The 16,178-nt window shown below is 43.9% G+C and overlaps 1 protein-coding gene across 2 annotated transcripts in view; it reads right to left on the bottom strand.

The window, feature by feature from the left end:
• The window catches only part of LOC142055585 (sodium/potassium/calcium exchanger 3-like), a 273,389-nt gene that overhangs the window by 82,251 nt on the left and 174,960 nt on the right, over positions 1-16,178 (bottom strand). The window lies entirely within an intron of this gene.

Genomic DNA, 16,178 nt, shown 5'->3' with positions numbered 1-16,178 from the left:
GTTTTCACGTAATCTATAGCTGTCTTTTGACAGAGAGGTGTGAAACTTCTGGCATGAGCGGGAGGCAGCTGAAGTAATCCTGCTTGCCAGTTGTGAAAGCAGTGGTGAGTCCTGCAAGGTGTCTCAAGGGCCACTGAAACCTTTCTGCTCCACCTGCCATGCATACCACGCAGAACTTTGACGTTAAAAAGCATTTCTCACAAGGGATACAGTGATTGACTTTTTAGTCCTGCTACCTCTGGAAGCTGCTGGCATTTATTCAGGTAGCCTAGCAGAAGGTCCTAAAGTCCAATTTGCAGTGCCTGGCTTGGCACAGCTGTCAGAGCCCTTGGCTACCCTTTTACAGAGAGGGGGGAGACACCGCTGCCACCCAAAAGCATTTGGGAGCAGTTCAGTAAGGCGCCTGCCAGCCACAGAGGAAAATGAGAGCAAACGAGGCAGTAAATGAGAGGCAGGTTAGGACACAGCCAGCCCTGCCAAACCGGAGCAGAACTGAGCTCTAAGGACTGCAGGAAGTTTACTAGGAAAGACTTTGCCACATACAGCCTTTCAAGTACCTGAGATATTGGGTCGAGTTCCATGGCTTCTGTTTCTTACTTATCCCTGATTGAGACCCCCCCCCTCAATCCAGCTGTGAGCATTGGCTCAGCATGATTTTCTATACATACAGTAAGCCTGCAGAAAAGCAGATTTTTTTCTAAGCCCTGAATGGCTGGGCTCTATTTGTCATCATATAGGTGTAGGGCAGAGACCGATGCGCATGGAGAAGGCTTTAAACATTGGTGGTCGGCCCTAGAGGACTTGACTAGTCTGGACAAGAAATGGTACTGAGCCTTCTGCATCACTGCATTATACTCCCCAGTGAGGTGGGGGAAGCTTTCCCATGTAATTTGATTTTGACTGGGCATGGACAGTATGGACTTCATCTCTAAAAATTAACACACCTGTTTCTTATTTCCATTGCAAGTACAGAGGAAAACAGCATTACTGGGATCTCCAGTGTCTCGAGTAGATACTAAGGGGCTAGGAACCAGACTTGCTTATCTGTTGTCACATGCTGGCAACCACAGCAAGGAACAGCAACTATTAATTCCTTTAGCTAGTTTCTCTTGTGGTAGCCAAGATTTCCGTGTCAAGAGACTTTCCTCTTCCACTGCCTCCTATCCTAGAAGCCTGCCACATCACAAGTGATCTCTGCAGGAGGGAGAAACAAAACTGCAGCGCTTTTTTACAGGAAAGGCAGATGAGTCACTGGGATCTATCTCCTGCATGCTGAACATGTTGCTGCGGCACCAGAGAAAGACTTGTGCGGTCTCCCAGCTGTGGAGGTGCATCCACCCATGTCCTCTAGAGCCTGGTCATGTTCACTGATGACTTCAGAGTGATTTTTTCTCACCTTAAAACATGATGTGTATTTCAGTTTACAGCACGTGACAGCGATTGCTTCAGTACATTCTAAATCTTATTCCTTGGCAGTATTGTGCATATTCCACTATGGGCTGTAAGTCACATTTATTGTTCTGATTTGCAAAACAACATTGGCACTCAGCTGTGCTTTAGAACAAAAGAGGAGGGAGACAAGAATCAAACTGCATGAAGGAGGTACAGCAAAAACTGCTTAAGAGCAGAACACACCTAGTTGTTTTGCTAAGCTTTCCTAATGACTTTTTCATACAGTGAGAAGAGGGGGACATATATACTTACACACATGGGAAGAAAAAAAACACCCAACAAACCCACAAACCAAAAAGCAAACAAAACCCATAGAACTGAGCAGCTACTTTTTCTGAAAGCTGTAGCAAGGCTGGTATTGGGATCCTGAGTTGTCTAGGGTCAGGCATAACCTGCCATGTATGGTGAGGCAGAATCTCTGCTTGTTCCATCTCGTCATTTTCCAGATCCAGAGAATATTCCACCTTCATAAAAATTTTGCTGTCACAGAGTACTTTGTGTGCTGAATTTACTAGTGCCAAGGTAGACAGCTATCCTGACCCTATAAGCCATATACTCCAAAACTTCATGCAGCCAAAACCCACAAGAGACACACCATGAACCTCAAAAAACTGAGTGGACGGAGAGTGTCAGGAGAAGTCCCAGGCAGCTGGGAGCTCCGGCTCCCCAGGTCTGTGAGGCAGAGCTGGTGCAGACGTGCAGCTGGATCCCAGGCCAGGACAATCCATGCTTGTTCCTTCCTACCTCTGGGGATTGCCCAAAAGCAGCCTTTCCAACATAGCCTTGCTGGTGCCGTTCAGGCTGGCTATCTGTGAGCTTTGCTTGGTCTACTGCTAACCCATGCCTGCCTGGTACATGTGGTGGAGCCATCTTGCTGCCTCTGCCCTGAAGAAATAATTTCCCCTTTGAGAGAGACCTCCTGGCCATGTTGTGCTGCTTGGTGTGAATGCGTCAAACACCTAACACCACTATAGGTGAGGGTGTTCCCTGCAGCTGGGTAGGATAATGATCCTGGTCCTTTCAGGTTGCCTGAGCTGAGCGATCCTGCCAATATGAGAATAAAATAGACCTGATAATTAAGTCGCTGGGGCCTGAAATTGCTGAGATGAGATGCTGACATCCTGCAAATGAGAAAGGGGTTAATCTTATTGCTGCCTGGAACTGTTTGAATTGTTGGACAGAGCCACTGTTTAAATGAATGGACTAGGCAAAAGGATGTGACTTAATCCCTGAGGGTGGGTTTTGAGAAGGCTGAAGGCAGAACCCTTTGATTTCTGGCTGATGGCTGCCTCTTGCCATTTCCACATGCACAGACACCGAAGTCAGGCAAAGAAATAGCTTTGAAACTGGGACTTAGGCCTTACTTGTCATTTCTCCCTTCTGAGGCAATACAGTAGTTCCCCAGTACCACACTTTGCTTTGCGTCCTCATTACCGTATTCTGAAAAAGTTTTTGTTGTGTAAAACCTTGCCTTGGTACTCAGATGAGCCTAGCAGGTTCACCCATGTCATGTTTGATTGCTACCTGCTTGCTCTCAGTGAAAAGCTTGACAATAATATTGGAGAATGTTTCTTGAAAAAGACAGTCCTGTGGATTAACCTGGTTTTCAAGAGATTTCAGTTCCCTTCCCAGCTCTGCCTGCATGATTCTTAACAAGTAACTCTTTCTAATGGTTATCTCATTAAATGCAGTGCATTAGCATGCATTTATTAAAGTATACAGCATTCTTGTATTTATTGAACTAAAGGCTACACGAACAGGATAAAATTCAGGCTGGACAAATGTTATGAAAAAAGCCCCAGGTCCCTTCACGGAATCACAGAATCCCAGGTTGGAAGGGACCTCAGGGATCATCTAGCCCAACCTTTCTAGGAGGAGCTGAGTCTAAACAAGATGGCCCATCACCCTGTCCAGACGGCTCTTGAAGGTGTCCAACGTGGCCAAGTCAACCTCTTCCCTGGGGAGATTATTCCAGTGGTGACTGTCCTTACTGTGAAAAATTTCCCTCTGGTGTCCAACCGGAATCTCCCCAAGAGCAACTTGTGTCCATTCCCCCATGTCCTCTCCATGGGACTCTGTAAAAAGGGAGTCTCCATCTTCTTTTTAGCTACCCCTTAAGTACTCGTACATGGTGATGAGATCCCCTCTAAGCCTCCTTTTCTCAAGGACGAACAAACCCAGTTCTCCCAGGCTATCCTCATATGGCAGCTTCCCAGTCCTTGGATATTCTTGATCATTCTCTGGACCCCTTCCAGCCTGTCCACATCCTTTTTGTATAGAGGGGACCAGAACTGGACACAGGACGCCAGGTGTGGCCTGACCAGCGCTGAGTAGAGCGGGATAATGACTTCTTTCTCTCTGCTGGCGATGTTCTTTTTGATGCAACCCAGCACCCTGTTGGCCTTCTTGGCCGCAGCAGCCACTGTTCGCTCATGTTGAGCTTCTCGTCCCACCAGGACCCCCAGGTCCCTTTCCATAGAGCTGCTCTCCAGCCAGGTGGATCCCAGTCTGTGCTGCACTCCCAGATTATGTTTTCCCAGGTGCAGGACCTTACACTTGTCCTTGTTGAACTTCATAAGGTTCTTGCTGGCCCACTCTTCCAGCCTATCCAGATCTCCCTGCAGAGCAGCTCTCCCTTCTGGAGTGTCTACTTCCCCACTCAACTTGGGTCATCCGCAAACTTCATCAGGCTACACTTGATCCCATTATCCAGATCACTTATAAAGATGTTGAATAACATTGGGCCCAATATCGATCCCTGAGGGACTCCACTTGTGACAGGTTGTCACTTGGAAAAGGAGCTATTTACCACCACCCTTTGGGTGCAGCCTGTCAGCCAGTTCCCCACCCACTGCACAGACCACTTGTCTAGGCCATAATTCCCCACTTGTGCATCTAGCCAAATCCCCATCCACTTGTGCATCTTCATACATCCTCTCGAAAATGGAAGGAGAAAAACGTATGTCTTCTATTTTCTGTACTCATTGCAGAGCCACTCTTTGTGCTCCTTCAGTTTCTTTTTTTCCTTCTTTAAGGTTGATAGCAAAGGACTGGAATCAAGTTGTTTATGATTGTTAGTCACTACATCCATGGAAAGATATTACTGTTTTATTATTTCATGGTGCTGTGCTCTTAAGTTCAACCCTCTCAGCCTTGTCTCATGAAGGGAGATCTGGCCAACAGCTTTTCAACACTCCCCCACATCAGGATGGATTTCCATCATGGGGTTCTGATGAGAGATCCAACAGCAGCTAGTATTCATGCGTCTTCCTGACAGCCAGGAAATGAATAAGTGGAAATGCTGCATAACTGCATTTTCAGCTCAGTAGCACTTAATTCTTACCTTCCCTTTCTTTAATTTGAAGTTGGGTTTTTTTTGAAAACAGTATTCAAATAAAATGTATATCTGTTCAGGGATGTGGGAGCAGTTTGACATCCTAGCTCTCAAAGAGCATGTGGACCAGAAGTCCAGGTTTCTCAGAAAGCCCCTGCAAAGTGCAGGCCAAGAGCAACGCGGGGGCACCACACACGTCCTGCCCTCTCTGAGCACCGTGTAAGGAAGATGAGAGGGCTGTGGCATCTGATACCATCTCCTCACCAGCAGCCTCATTAGATCAGGGAGCAAGAAGGGAAGGTGCAATATTGAGCCTCCAGCTGCCAATGAAAGCTCATTCCAGCTGCGTATGTGCCAAAAGCTATTCTTTTCTCTACAGCCTGAGCCAAAGTGACATGAGAGTAGCGACGAGATCTCTGGCCGGGGAGATGACGACTGCCAGACACTAACTGTGAGTAATCCTCAGGAACTTGGGAAGAATCAGAGCCATACGATGGCTCCGACTGCACCACTGAACATGCACCTTTTTTATGTGATGCCCTGTGGGGAGGAGGGAAGAGGTGGTAGGACCTGTATTTGGGTAATTGCTTCCTCACTCCACTTGGATTCTGAATCATGGGTGCTGTCTCAGACCCACCACTGAAGCACTGCAACTCGAGTTGATTCAAGTTTGGACATCAGTTTTAAAGCACTCGAGTACCAGCTACTACCAGTAAACTAGCCTCTGCCTTCATTACGGTGGTTGTGATACACGCTCTCATCATCTTCCAGAAAACACAGGCTGGCATATCCAGTCCTTCTCTCCCAACTGTCTTAACTTGCAGAAAAGTAATCATTATGAGTCATCCTTTTATCTTTGCAAAGCTACTGAAGAAGAAAAAAGGGGAAAAAAACCCCAGAGTTTGTAACCTGGCCATAAAACTGCTAAATGAAGTCAACTGTACTTCAGATCTCCAGTTACAATGAGAAGTGACAAACACCATGCAAATTTTTGGGAAAACAGGTCACTAGGGAGAACTGTGGTCAACTAATTATTTGTCACTTCAGCATGATGTTTTAACAGCGCACTGTTTAACTAGACCCAACAAAAATATAATTACTAATGTAATTTCTGCTTCTTAATTAAAACTGTTAACACCTGCCCATTGCCTCCCAAGACCTCCACTGCTTCACTATGCCTCTGTGTGTGTGTGTGCATTTTTGCACCCATACGCAATGCCATTTAAGGTGGCAGCAGGCATTTGCTTTATTATCTCTTGGCAGCCAAACCAGACCGCTACAAACCTGGAGGTAGATCGGGCCCTCCCTTTGCTGGGATAGCAACAAGCCTGCCATTATTCAAGGGGAGGGGAAAAAAAAATGCCTGTAGCTATGTTAGAAGCTCTTGTCTTTTTTAGTGGAAGTATTAACATTTCTCAATGTGCTTTCAAGTTATAGTCACGTATTTTGCCTTCAGTTTGGAGCTGCTTGTAAAAACAGCTAAGTCACACAAGGCCAATAACCTGAGGTCAAGCAGCTCCAAGCATACCTCTTACAGAAGCGGGCAGAAGCTGGCTGGTCCAGAAGCTGGTGTGCAGCCTTGCAGTTTGAAGGATCCCCTGAGATTGATCTGAGAGTTAAAGCCCTTGCTATTCTCCAGCGGGGATCAAATTTGTGTATGTAGAACAAGAAAATCCATTACAGAGATAAAGGATATTGTTCTAAAGTGCCACTAAATGTTGTTACCGTTCCTTAGAAAGGCCAAGCATTATGAAATTAAATTGTAGGAAGCAAGAGGACAAAATAGTACTGAAAATGTAATACACGTGAGTCCAGGTTCATAAGTAGTTATTGCCGTAGACCTCCACTGACCCTAGCAGATTGCTACCTACTTATATCCGGTGCTTAATCTTCTGTGTGGGGAGAGCTGCAACAGCCAGGAGCAAGGACAGAGCTGCGACTGAGCCAGGTTCTTGAGATATTTTCAGTTAACACAGACCCATATTCTACAGGCAGCTTGGTTTGAACGGGAGGATCTCAGTAACAGAGTAAGTAGCTTTTGAATAAGAACGCCAAGATCTGGCCTGTTAGATTTAATAGTTTAATCTGCTGTCCAAGTGTATCGCTGCTCTAATCACAGCCACAGCAAAGTCCTTGAGTAGTTGAAGATTAGAGGGACCATTGATAATCCCTGCTGTGCTGCACAGATGCAAGCTATCAAGTGGATTTACACAGGAAATAAGGTACATACAGAAACTCATTATTTTCCAGTTGAGACAAAACTATCCATTAATATCTTACACAGAGCACTCTGGAAAACTGGAAGCAGATACTGAACATTTTCAGTATCCCAACAGCAAATCCCAACAGGCCTAATGCATATGTGATGAACCGGTTATTAATATTCAACCCAGCAAGCTCTATCACTAAGGATGGGTAACATTTCTGTTGGTATTTGTAAGTCTATATGCCCTAGATGGCATTGCTCTGCAACATTAGAAAATACACTTGTAAAATCCAAGCTCTTGCTGCAGTCAGCACAAAAGAATTTTAGGCAGGACAAATGTTGTTTTAAGTTCACACACACAAAGCAGAGTTCTCTTTTTAATGTTACTTGTTTGAGACATTTCCACTGCAGCTGATACATTAATTATGCCACTTCTTTTTTTTTTTCCCCATTAATTCTTTCAAGGCTTACTTGTAAATCTTCTTGTGCAGTAAGCAACTGCTCTGGTTTGAAGTGGTTTCGTTGCACCTGCTCTCTCCAGGCTGTGGTATTCAATTGTTTTTGTTTATTCTATGATCCTCTCCTCTAGCGATTTGCTTGGCACTGTGAAGAAGGCTCACACCAATTACAGAGTGCCATTTGTTCCTGACAGTCAGAGGTTGAAGATGAGCCTCCTTCTCTCTGAATTCTAGCTACAGCCCACTTAAAGCAGCTGGAGGGGAAGCGGGCAGATGCTCAGCTGTGCTAAGAGGGCTAACTACCATTGCAGCAGGGAGGAAAAATATACACAAAATCAACATACCTGCAGTTTGTCCCAAGTCCTGTGTCTGCATACTTCCTTCTCAAGAGGCACAGCTGTATGTTTCCTCTGCTTCAGGAGCTTTCTAGAAAGCACAATGTGCTGGGAGTACCTGTGTTCATCCACCTCCCAGCGCCAAGGATTAGGAGTTGCACTTTCAAGGAGCTGTGCAGCCCACCAGCAACCTGAAGGCTGCCTCATAAAGGATTTTGGCACCAAAAGCCCTAGCCATTAAGCACTCGTTCTTCAGGGTGTGGTTAAAATGCCTCGGCACCCCATGCAAGGGTGGGGAGAAGCCTCACTAGCCAGCCCACTGAGCTGGGAGATGCCTGCAGCTGAACCCCCAGGGCTGTGACAGAGTTGTATGGAAATGCCTCAGCTTTTCTGGGATGCATAACCTCAGGATGGACAGGCGGTTCTGTCCATGGCTCTTCACAACTGAACGGGCATTGCACTTTGTTTGGGATGCCAGGCACTGGGGGCAGGATGTCCTGCTCTGCAAGCACACGTGCTTTTGGTTGCCTGTGTCCTGGGAGGCTGCAAGTACCAACAAGCTAAAAAACATTTTGGGTGGAGGCTTGTCTCCAAGCTCTACCTCATTCACTAGATTAACAGAAGGAAAGGCAAGTGCTTGAATTCCTCAGGTATGAGACAGAAGTCCTGGTTCCCCAGGTGCTGCGGTCCACAGCGCTGATGTGGACAGCCGTGCAGTGGTACCACCAGCTGCACTGTGGCAGGTAAAGGCAGGCTTAGGGAGCAGAGCATGGTGTAAGATTTTCCTTGGCTTTAAGAATTACGTTTTGGAAGGGAAAAATTAGCCTGATGCTCCGGTACAGGTTAGGGTGTGTATTGTGGATGTACATATAGTACAATTTGCCTTGTGGTATAAAGGGAACAAAAGGTCACAAACCTGCATCTCTGGGGTTTTTTTGTTCGTTTGTTTGTGTGGGTTTTTGTTTTTTTTTTTTTTTTTAATATTATTCCAAAGATTAAATCAAAGAAGGAAATAAATTTCCCACAGCAGCAGAGACATTAATTAATTAGTCCTCTTGCAATCATGATTTTGGGATGACTGAAGACTTCAGAGTTATCAATCAGAGGACACTAGTCTGGGAACACAGGCAGATGCAGTTTTGTTCAAGCAGAAAAGGATGTAATAAACAGGTCAAAATCAATTGGGCAGAAGCTGGAGGGAGATTGTTACCTGCAACTTACAGAGACAAGATCTCTCATCTCTGGAAGTGGTAATTCAAAGCAAATAGCTTTGGGGGTGAAAAAGACACAAGTTGGGCCTCCATAAAGCAAGTGAGAAGCGACCTCCAAATAGAAAATAAATAGGATTTGTGCCCTAGTTTTGCATCTGTATGATGGATAAAGATGGCCAGGTGGGAGAGGAGGGTTAGTTTTCTTTTCACCACTTTGTACTTCTGCTCTGCTGTTTCATTTTTTTGTTCTGCACTAAAAATTCACATCTTTGCTTAGGCAGGGTTTGCAATGGCTGAAGAATAACTGCAGAGATGACACAGCAGGTTTCTAAAAAAGCAAAAGTGAATACATGAATATGAAATACATATTCTTCGATAACTCCTCCAGCAGAAACAATGATGGCTTGCCTTAACACACTGATTTTCCTAACTTTAATGAAAGTGGCTAGAAATTCAATCACTCCCCTGACCTCTGAAAACCAATTTCTAACTTTCCAGGCTGTAAGTTACACAAAATTTTTCTAAAGTGAAGTAATCTGTGATTACTACGACTGAATCAAAAAAGATGCATATTTGGAATATCACCCTGGCAGGGGGTAGGGAGTAAGAGTATCTTCAGAGTCCAACAGCCAACTGGAACGGCTCCAAATTGTGACGAAAAGCAAGATTATCTTTGCAGCAGAAAACCAGTCATGGGGAAGTCTCTACAGAGATGCAGCATCCGTATGGATTCCAACATACCTTTTGGGATGCCAGCAGACAGAGCTGGAAAGCAAACAATCGAACCAATGGAAAATATTTTCAAGACAACTGCTGGGCTTGCACTGATGAAAGACATTTTCTGCATTAACATCAAAGGCTGCACCTCACCTCTGTATTCATGGACAGAGACATGGGATCAGCATGTGTGCCTTTTCTGCACCGCATGACTCTTCTGCACCTGGAAATTAGCTGCAGATATGTAAATAAATAACCTCTTCTGCCTAAGATATACCACTGCTTCTGGTGTACACAGTGGGTACTTCAGAAGAAAGATATCGTTTTGGCAGCGGCTGTTACAAAGACATAAGCAAAGGTATTTTAGGTGAGGTAGCCAGTCCCAATATGTGCCTTTTCATTCAAGGATCTCAAGCCCTTCTTTTAGAGGAAGTATAATGGGAAGGGAGGCCAGCTGAAGTGTCCCAACTTTCTCGTGCGATGAGGCAGAAGCAAGGAGAGTCCTGTCACCAAGGCAGGCTCAAATTTAGTAGGGAAACCGCAGTATCTGCTCAGCTGGTGCAGTGCATAAAAGCAGCACAAGTATTTTACTAGTCTAGAAGTACGTCTTCTAACAAGCTCTTTCCACCAGTTTTCTGCAGCTTTCTGCAATGGAAGCTGGCTGCATCAGAACCGTTTTAGTAGAACCGCCTCCTCATTATTATTCCAAGCATTACTGAAAATATTACTCCAGGAGTAACTTGGGAGGGAGGACTGGATCTCATAACCATGGCTGTCAATGGCTGAACTCTCACAGGCACAGAATCCTTCCAGCTGGGAGAGTGACAATCAACCCCCACTACCATATGTCTGGAAGAGAATAATTTCAGTGCAGTAATTTCAGATCTGTATTGTCGTAACAGAGCAGAATTTTGACTCATTATAAAATAGCAAATAAAATTCCCTCAGCGTTTGTTTCTGTATGGACTCTTGACATGTACAGGTCACACGAGCTGGCCGACTTCTACATGAACTACTGTGGTGAACACACCTTTACAGCAAATGCACATCAAGTGGCAGAGGAAATACAAAGTATAAAACCTCTCTTTTCTTCTTCCTTCATTCCCTAAATTCAATGCTGAGGTCAAACAAATGGCACAAAGTATTCTTAGAATTATGCCAGAAATAAATCGTTGGGATTGTGACCCACAGGGGTGCTCTACTCCTACATCCAAGCACACCCTGAAGTGTTAAGTTAGTACAAAGAGAGGATATTTTTATTGATAAACATTATATTGTCTTAGTGTAGATGTCCGACACATTATTAAATCAAATGACAAAACATTCTAATAAAACTTTTTGATATTCCATAGACAATAGTGCTGTGAATTTTGTTTATACTATAACACATTAAAAACACAGAAATACAGGTTTCTAATTTCATAGGTTACCAGCAAACAGAGAAAAATGCATGCTTTCATTTCTGTTAAATTTGTAACTTACACAGGCAAGTAGAACAGCTATGCATAGAAGACTATTCTACAACACGTTGTAAAACAAACATACAGAAAGACCGACCTTATAATACTTGTACAAGTACGACAAAACCATTGTAAATAATTTCAAAAGGTAACAAATGTTTTGTCTGTGGCTCCACCATTTTAACACTTCTAAGCTGACTTAATAAAAAGCTACTTTGAGTAGAATGATATTACTAGAAACCACTGATTATTTTGTTTTCTGGCTGGCTGTAAATGTAAATGAACATACATTATATGTGCATTTGCACTCAGTTCAACCTACATTTTCTTCCTTATGGTTAGAAGCATCACAGAATCTTCCCACTCAGTGAAAAGGAACCCAGACGGTGTCATTTGATCCCAAATCAAAAGGTACTCGTATCAGTCACTTTTATTGCTATGCTTCCTGCAGCTTTGATGCTGTGACTGCACCATAAAGTAGAAAACTCATCACGCACACAGTTCAAAGAAATCCGCATGGTTTCATCAGGGTCTGTTTTAGAACAAGCCATAGTAGGGATTGCATTCAGCAGTCTAAGAGTTTAGTAATGGTACAAAACCAAGTTTTCCGTAATAGCTCCACGAAATTGTCAGATCTTAAATAGCATAACTGCTGGGCCACGAGATGACTTGAACACACCAAACCACCCCCCAGTCGCTGGCACTGGGGCTCTCCCTGCATGCCTTGGTGGTGCAAAGCTGACTACAGGGTGCAGACCTAGACTGGCTCTGATGGCGCTTATTAGGTCATGGACAGTGCCATGTAAATACGGCGGTTTGGGCTTGGTTTTGCAAAAGGCTGGAAGGAGCTAAAAGAGCCCCCCATGTGCAAAGAAACCAGCTGCCCTTACACCAGCTGACTTGTTCTCTTACAGGTACATACCTGCAAACTCACCCCAACCGCAGGGGGACTGGTGGGCAAAGCCCTTGCAAGAAAAAGAAAACAAAGGGAAGTTTCTCAAGAGAGCCTGTGCCCAACAACACCCGTTGCCCTTCAGTGGCGAGCAGGGGCCCAGCACTTCTGAGAATTCAGCCATGTTTCTTTGTGCATAAATGGGAGCTATCAAAAGTGCTGAGTTAATGAAAGCCTGGTCCAAAAAAATGCTAGATAAGCCAGGGGAGGAGGAGGATGAGGAGGTGTGGGGGAGGGCAGGGGACCCTGAAACTTGTGCAACATACCTGAGGATTAACGGGTCAATCTGCTAACCGTTTTGTTCTCGTGAAATCCTGATTTACCAGTGTATGAATTTGCATTGCCACGCTTGTGCCGGGGTTGCAGGCAGAAGTGAACTTCACCCTGCGGGGCTGCTCGCCACACACCCATGCCTGTGACCAGATGAACCACAGACTGAAAAGAAGCACCAGTCCTGCCCTCCTGCATGTCCCTGTTGGCTGAAGCTCTGACAGATGCGCTAGCAACAGGAACACCTGAACCATTGCCAAACCGTACCAAGGGATTTCAGATTGCGCAGTACTTTGGCAGACAGCAAAAAAAAAAACCCCAAATCCCCCAAACTCGAACAAACATCTTCCTAGTCTGGTTTCAGTGTTGAAAAACAAGCATTCCATCTGAGGAGGAACATAATCTATCATTCCTTCAGTCATCTCTTACAAATACTGCCTGCATTAAGGACCTAGTAACAATTCTCAGCTTTACAGGGACAGACAGTGAAGTCAAACTATTAGTCGGGGGAACATTAAGTAGAGTTTGTCCCTAAATCTTCAATGCATGGCAAAGTTCACTGCCTACCAGCTCATCTCTCAGCTATGCAGATTGCTACTAGCATGCTTTTGCTATCATTTACATAACAGATAAAACACATACTTGCGAAGCTAGGATAAGAACCAAGTCAGAGACACTGTCTTTGGCATATCTCGCCCTCTCTCCCCCTCTCCCTGATAAAGGGATGCAGTATGTCTCACCAGGAAGAAATACCTTTCGTCAGAAGGGCAAGAGCTGTAAAGATCAAATAGTATTCAGGCAAACCTCCACGTAAATGCAGCCCCTGCAAAACTTGCCAGTATCCTAATTACGCAATAACCAGCTTTTTACAATGCCCTATTACCCTTGTTTGCACTTGCTCTCCACAGGTGCTGCATAATTACAGAACCATGCCTTGTGCCCTTTGCTTCTGTCATCCATTTAAAAAAAATTCCTTAAGAACAAAGTTATTCCACAAACATCTTGCTTTGGCTTCTTTCAAGAACTTGTAGTTCAAGTTCTGTGCTTGCCCGTTTGACCTAAACATTGTGCAATTTCACAAAACAATTTTGAGATACAGAGATGTATGTTACCGTCAGGTTTTGACCCACCAGTGACAATTACTGAAAGAAAAGGATTGTTTCTGAGCATCTAGAATGAACGACTCAGCTGAGCTCTGTGCTTGACAGAATGTGGAAGCTCACTTTATGCGAATCTTGAATATTATGCAAACATTTATGAAAGACTGATGCAATACTTTATGCAATCAGCCTTTATCTTCCAATTTTTTCTTTTCTCATCTGAAAAACCCTCAAGTCTTTAAGAGCTGATGAAATACAGACTTCCAGATTTCTTCCCCCCAATACACTGTCTGTAAAATGACTCCATCATTGCTCTTGTATTTCCCAACAACAAGCCCTACTGTGATTCACACCGATAGCAATGATGTGATACATTCTTCTACAATGGAGATCTACTGACCTACCTGAAACCAAAACAATGCGGTGGAAATAGGGAAGTACTGCATTTGCAAGTGGTGGAACCATTTTTACTGCAGGATTTCAAAGTGGAGATCCTTGCCTACTGTAAACGTAAAATTGTCATAAAGCTGGGACAATAAATGTCAGCTTCACCCAAGCATTTGCTAGCGCATGCCATCTGTTTTAAAGAGAGATCTTCACATTTAACCAGAGCCATTTAGTGTTAAAGGGAGCTGGGGAAAACTAGACAGAAGAAGATTACTTCCTTACTAAAAGAAGATTACTGAAGATAATTTTTAAAAAATCTACTCATTGGTATCTTATGAAATGTGAACTCTAATTATTGCAAGTGGTACCTCGTGACAGTGATGTTACAAACATTAGCGCACAACCAGTATTTTCTATTTATATATTTCTACTCTTACGGATCAAGAAGTGAGCATTGCAGAAGCATCTTTGGGTGTCTCAGCGTTCCTCAGCTTCTCTACTAGTGTAAGTTAGAAGAAGCATCCACGAAGGTCTCGCCACTTTTTGTGGCCACTCAAAAGGATAATATGATGCTTTTAATGGCTTAGTCTGCTTGGTCCGTGATTCAGGAAAACCTGCGCTTAGCTTCAGGCGGGTACTGAAATTAGGTTCCTAAATCTTCTGCCAGCACAGGGTTTTCTTGAACCAGAGGCTCAGCTCTTAGTGTTTGATAAATAAATAAATAAGATGTATAAATACTTCAGTGCAGAATTTCCTGACCTCCTCAATGTCTTGCGCATGCTCTTTTTTCTTTTTCAAAGCTGTCTTTGAAAAACATAGAAAATGCAACTGGAATTTCAAATGACTAACCATAATTACAAATAGAAATATTATTAAATGTACAAAGATACGCTGTTTAAGCTTTCGACCTGCTATATTGTAGATCTGCAACTGCCATGCACCACTCACCATACCTTGTTGATACAACATGGAAACAAATAAAAACTAGTAACCATCTATTGCATTTATAAATAGATGTGTGTAAGACTATCTTAAATACCGATACACTTAGCATCTTGGCAGTTGCCATTATAGAGCTTTATTCCTATGCAGATGGCAGCTGGTTACTGTAGAGCTTTATTTTAACAGCAGTGGACATACTAGGTAAAGTGTGTGTGTATATATATGCTGCTTGAATATAAATCTACATTCATACATTTTTAAAAAGTAATCCCAAAAATCTGCCAATGAACTTATGACTGAGTCCCTCAGTAAAAGTAGGATCATATAGTATAGTCTGGCTTCCTAAATTGTGAAAGGCCCAGGTCAGATGTATAATCACTTAATCAGATCGATTATGTTCATTGCGTAATGTCTTTGCATAACCGGAACTGAGCAGGGTTGCATCCATTTCATTCATTTTGAGGCCACTTAAGATACAAAGTATCCTCTTACGTGCAAATTTCCCATTTGAAGGGTCTTTGAAAAGACATCCTATGAAAAGTCTTCCCAGGTACTGTGTAACAAGTGGTTATTCCAACGGTTTGGAGCATTTTAAAGGCAGACAGTAGGCCTACACTGTTTTGGAGTCAGGTTGTTTTTGAGATTGGTGTGCCAAGCAAAGACCTCCTTGCATTTTCTCCCATAAATTTACTGGATCAAAATCTACATCCTATCTCTGCTAGCCCAGCACATGAATTCTGTGCTGAGTACGTGGGTCAGCCTTCAAAGCCAGAGGGTTTCAGCTTACGAGATAGAAAGTGGAAGCAAAATCCTGAATCCTTGCAACACAAGGAGCAAGATAAAATCCTAAGGAAACAATCAGGTGGCTGTTGGGTGTACAGGGATGTCTGCTTTTGAAAAAGATTTCACAGCATGTCCCAACATTTATACAGGGTCTGCATATCTCATCTCTATCAGAAGTCCTCCTATACTTACATATAAGTAAGGCTTATTCTGGCCTCCCAATGGGAACATTTTGCTGCAGTTGCTCCCACTCTTAGACTGCACGTGCTACTTTTGTTGGGCACTTAAATGAACCCTGCTGATGCCAAAGATCTGGATTCACTAAACCAATTTTCTCAGCAAAACACTTAAGCATGTGCTTAGCTTTCAATACACAGACCTCTGCATGACAAGGTACGTGCTTCGTGTTGAACAAGGGCTCTGGTACCTTCCGGACTTGCAACTTAGGAGCCTGCCTGAGCACAGTCTGCCCAAGGATGCCAGGACTTGAATCAGGCCAGGGAAGAGGTGCAATTGCTCTCATCCCCTTGCGCTGGGGTGGGTATTACCCAGGAATGGCAGGCAGCATGCA

The sequence above is a fragment of the Phalacrocorax aristotelis genome, chromosome 3 (assembly GCF_949628215.1).
Source record: "Phalacrocorax aristotelis chromosome 3, bGulAri2.1, whole genome shotgun sequence".
Taxonomy (NCBI): domain Eukaryota; kingdom Metazoa; phylum Chordata; class Aves; order Suliformes; family Phalacrocoracidae; genus Phalacrocorax; species Phalacrocorax aristotelis.
This window is presented reverse-complemented; position numbering and strand designations above follow the sequence as displayed.